The sequence below is a fragment of the Palaemon carinicauda genome, chromosome 12 (genome assembly GCF_036898095.1).
Source record: "Palaemon carinicauda isolate YSFRI2023 chromosome 12, ASM3689809v2, whole genome shotgun sequence".
Lineage (NCBI taxonomy): Eukaryota > Metazoa > Arthropoda > Malacostraca > Decapoda > Palaemonidae > Palaemon > Palaemon carinicauda.
Window position 1 is genome coordinate 22,794,595 of NC_090736.1, and position 5,283 is coordinate 22,799,877.

At 35.9% G+C, this 5,283-nt stretch overlaps 1 pseudogene; it reads left to right on the plus strand.

Moving 5' to 3' along the window:
- LOC137650731 (lysosomal acid glucosylceramidase-like) overlaps positions 1–3,256 on the plus strand; it is a 31,157-nt pseudogene extending 27,901 nt beyond the window's left edge.
- The last annotated feature ends 2,027 nt before the right edge of the window (positions 3,257–5,283 follow it).

Consider the following 5,283-nt stretch of genomic DNA (forward strand, 5'->3'; position numbering starts at 1 on the left):
AGGTGGGGCAGCATAGGAGCAGAGCTCATATTGAAGTATATTGTTACCGAAGATTACCTGAAAAAATTGAAGTCACCATCTGACTCGGAAAATGAGTTCGAGAATGCCATGTTAGTATATGACATTGAAAAGGAACAGAGGTTGGTAGGGAGAGAGAGATAGAATAATAGTCATTGGCTAGGCAGTACTACATTGGATCCCTCTCTCTGGTTACAGCTCATTTTCTCTATGCCTACACATACACTAAATGATGTGGTCTAATCTTTCCACATTCAACTGTCCTCATACATCTGACAACACTGAGATTACTAAACAGTTTTTCAAACAAGGGAGTTAATTACTGCACTGTAAATGGTCAGTGGCTACTTTACTTTTGTAAGGGTAGAAGAGGCTCTTCAGGTGTGGCAAGCAAACGTTCTAGGAGGACACTCCAAAATCAAACCATTGTTCTCTAGTATTGGGCAGTGCCATAGCCTCTGTGCCATGGTCCTCCACTGTCTTGGGGTAGAGTTCTCTTGCTTGAGGGCACACTCGGGCACACTATTCTGTTATTTCTCTTCCTCTTGTTTTTTGAAGTTTTAATAATTTATATAGGAAAGATTTATCTTAGCGTTTTTACTGTTCTTAAAATACTTTATTTTAATTGTTAATCACTTCTCTTGTAGTTGATTCATTTCCTCATTTCTTTTCCTCACTGGACTATTTTCCCTGTTGGAGCCTTTGGGGGGGCTTATAGTATCTTGATTTTCCAACTAGGATTGTAACTTAGTAAGTAACAATAAAAACAATAACAAAATCGTATAAAGATGTAGCAAAGTCGAATAAAAAATAAAATGCGTGTAAGTGTGAACAAATATGTAATAAGAGTTACGAAAAGCGGGAAAAAAATCTTCCCCTTATATGTTAACATATTCAAAAGATCTTGGAGAGATATTATTCGTATAAATCTTTTCATTAGTCTCCTTTAATTAACTGAAAACAAATATATCTTAAATTAAAATCTCTCCCTCTCCCTAGAACACTCGCTCCATAATGTATTCAGAACATATCCAGCCATTAGTCTAACCTCCACACATATTTGATTCTAGTAGAATCATATACTCCGGATGGCTGGTATCATATAGTACTTTGTTTTGATGGACGGCCTCTTTAAGCTCCTCTGTTCTCAAAATCGTACATACAGTACCTCACGTAAGAAAAAGAAAATTGCACTTAGATTTATGCTTAACCAGGCGCACACACACAGGTCTGCGTAGGCACAATGTTGGCCTGTGTAACAGCTAGCTCGTTCAAGTTTACAATAATGGTCTCCCACCATCACAATTCCGCAATGGTCAGCGAGGTGATAAAATGTCTAAACCCTGTAGCTCAATGGGCACTCACCTTTTGGTCACAGAGAAGTCCCAGAACGAATTGAGGGTTATTTAAATATATACTTCAACTACAGAATGAGCAAGTTTGTGCAACATTTCTTCTGATTTTAATTTGGCCAAAGAAAGAATGAAATAACGGCTCCTTGACCTATCATCAGGTGAAAACTTGTCCCGTTAAAGGAATGAGGGTATTAACCTCGAGTTAAAGATGCTTACAACCAGGGCAATGCATTAGAGAAGAATCGTGTGGGATATCAGTGTCATCTTCTTAAATCTACTTTCAATAGCCGGTCTTCAACCTAAGAACTATAGATTCAAATATTACTGAAGAGTCGTTAGCGGAGAAATTCAAATTGCGTAACTATATTATGATATCAGAAACAACCGATACTAAAGTTTAGGTAACATTAGACATGTGATTGCGGAATCATTAGTACTAATAATATAAATAATAAATGTCTGTCAAAAATAGTAAATCATATCTTTTCTGGTTATTTACCTCCAACCTAAATTACCCATCAGTGTTCATCAAATTCCTAGACTCTTTTGGATGGGTCGAAGGAAATGTTCTTAGAAAAATAATTGATAAGGAAAAGGGTTAACGTAAAGTTAAAGTACTTGGAGAGCTGGTGAAGAGATGACCCATGAAAACGTAGGAATGGAGAGGTAATAAGCATTACAAACACACACCCACACACACACACCCACACACACACACACACACACACACACACAGACAGCTGACAGTGACAATGTTGAAACCATTATGAAGCATTTCGAATGCATTGACTCAGTATATTAAACACTTATAAAGGTTAAACGTTAAAGGTGTCTGGTTTCAGTTCCAGTTCAATCAGAATAGATGCTCACCAGAACGTCAGCCGGGCAACCCCAACCCCCCCACTTGGTGCCCTACCACAGCAGTAGCCTCCCCAGTAAACAGCTTAAACTCACGGCCCTGGGCGGGGATCGATCTCTTGCCACGCGAATGCGAGGCAAACACGTTACCACTGTACTAGCCAGGAGGCAAAAGCTTTTGTGAGAAAATTCGATTTAAATTATTGTTTTGCTAACATCTTTATATCAGCTGCATAAAAAAAATAAAATTAGATGCTATGTACACACGCTCTTTATATATATATATATATATATATATATATATATATATATATATATATATATATATATATATATATATATATATATATATATATATATATAGAGAGAGAGAGAGAGAGAGAGAGAGAGAGAGAGAGAGAGAGAGAGAGAGAGAGAGAGAGAGAGAGAGAGAGAGAGAGAGAGAAAAAAAAAAATAAAATAGTCAATGCTACTATCATCATCTTTATTCGGGAGCTTTCGACATAACTTATGTCATCCTCAGCCTATCTGCAATTAACATTATGTAATATTAATAGAATTAATAAAATCATCCTAAGTACAGTGTTAGGAAGATACATTTTCATGAACTGACCAACTAGCTCTAAAGTCAAACCAATCAAGGAACATAAAACCATATTAAAGAATTAGTATACATATAACTATTCAAGTATATAAAAGACTCATAACTAATATACCTAGTCACCCGCAAGAGACGATGAACACCCATCCAGATCAGCAACCCACAGACCAAACAGATCAATGGGTCACCGGCAACTGAACAGGTAAGCGCTCATTCAAGCTGGGTTTTGTCTTTGAAATGTATAGACTCCAAGACTCTCAGTTGGCTGACGCTACTGTCTGTAATTTTGAAATTTTCCTTAGAAATGGCATGACCAGATTAAAATGCGTGGTCATAAATAGCTGAAATTGGTTTCTTATTCAAAGGTATATTGATTCGTAGGATCTCCCAATGTGCTCCGAAATCCTACACTGAAGCTGTCTAGATGTGCTTCCAGTGTAGCACTCATTACAGAGTGCACATTGAAAACTGATTATGACACCGGAACACAAGGGAGTAGGTAGACTCTCCTTGCATTCAAAAAGCGAGCCAACTGAGAACCTGTTAGTAACAATTAGTTTTAAATATATGTGGGGATAACACTTCCCCACAACACTCATAACTCATTAAGATCAGCTAAAAAACATTTACAGCCTTGTCTATGAATCTTTTTTTCTCACACAGACCGATCTTAGAAAATAGATATGTCGACTAAAAATTAACATGATATTGCAGTACATATGACTTACTTTAATTGCTTTAGTTACCCCAAAATATACTGTGGCAAAAAGATTAACGAAAATAGATTCCAGAAATAAAAATAAGAAAAAATAAGCTAGGAGAAATCTAAAGCATTCCACCGAACAAATCTTAGGTAAGAATTACCTTTCCACCTGTCAACTCACTTGAAACTGGGTCAGATGTAAATATCACCATAGGATGCACCATAAATACCTTGTGAGAAAGATATGGTCGGGATGAAAATAGATTCCTTCATCTACAGTTAATCATAATTCACAATTATCATCATTATATTTATTATTATGAGCAAAGGTGCAATCCCCAAGTGAAAAGCTGAATACAACAATAATTGTGCTCAAGGGCTCCCATAAGAGAGGAACTGAGAGCGGTCAGGGAACGGGGAAATAGGGAATAAATTACAAAGGCAAAATAAAACACTTCTATATGAATAGTTATATTAAGTAAATAAGTAACAAACAAATTATGAGACGAGCCTTTTATCATCTTGTTAACAAAAAAAGCCGTTGCACCAAATTTGATCTTCACCCATTGTGTCCTTCCAACACCTTTACTCACTAGTATGGTGCTGCCAAAGTATTCCTTTTAAGTGTTTAAAGGTTTAAAGGTCGCCCATGAATGTCAGAGGCTAGGGGCAAGACAATGACCTAGAGACTGACCACATGTACCTATGGTCAGTGCCCAAGGCCCCACTCCATCAAGCTCACCATACATACAGATTGCTCGAACCTTATTTCCAGGGGGCCTCGTGAACAGTCGGTCAAAGCCCCCCCACCCCCACCCCCCACCCCATCAAGCTAGGATGAAGGATGGCCATGTAATGACTGCTGATAACTCAGCAGGTAGACCTATAGGTGTCCCCAAACACACACACCCTCCATAGCTCACAAGGATGGCGAGGTTCCAGACACTACAAGAAACTATCGATAGGATCTCGAACTCCAGTCCATACAGGGAGGTTTCCAATAGGCTACTACACCCTAAGTTTCATAAGAACCATTGACTAGTTATTATTTACTGGTGTTCTTATTTTGTCATAAATGTTTTACCAAAATTGAAGTGAATTTAATAAGTACTTTTATTTTAAGAGAGCGATTTTTAACAACAGCCACTTTATAAACAATAGGATGTTTCTTATACACCTCTTGAATTCTTACGTTCTAGCTACTTCTGGCACCTAAAAGTCCACATAAGAATGATACTGATATGTCGATATATTCATACTTACTATACTGATATACTCAATTTTCATTAGAAATTTCAAAGCTTGTATTGACTAAACATATTATTATTATTATTATTATTATTATTATTATTATTATTATTATTATTATTATTATTATTATTATTATTATTATTATTATTATTGTTGTTGTTGTTGTTGTTGTTGTTGTTATTATTATTAGACGAGCTACAATCCTGGTTGGAAAACCAGAACGCCACAAGCACAAGGGCTCCAGCAGGGACGAAAGGAAATAAGGGAATAGCAAATAAACTATATATATATATATATATATATATATTTATATATATATATATATATATATATATATATATATATATATATATATATATATATATATATATAAGAATTTATCAAAAAAAATATTCTAAGATTAGTAACAACATTAAAATAGAGCAGCCATGTGTAAACTATAAAATTTGGGTGAAATACAAAGGGGACTTTTAATTGAGGAAAGGTTTCTAGCCAAC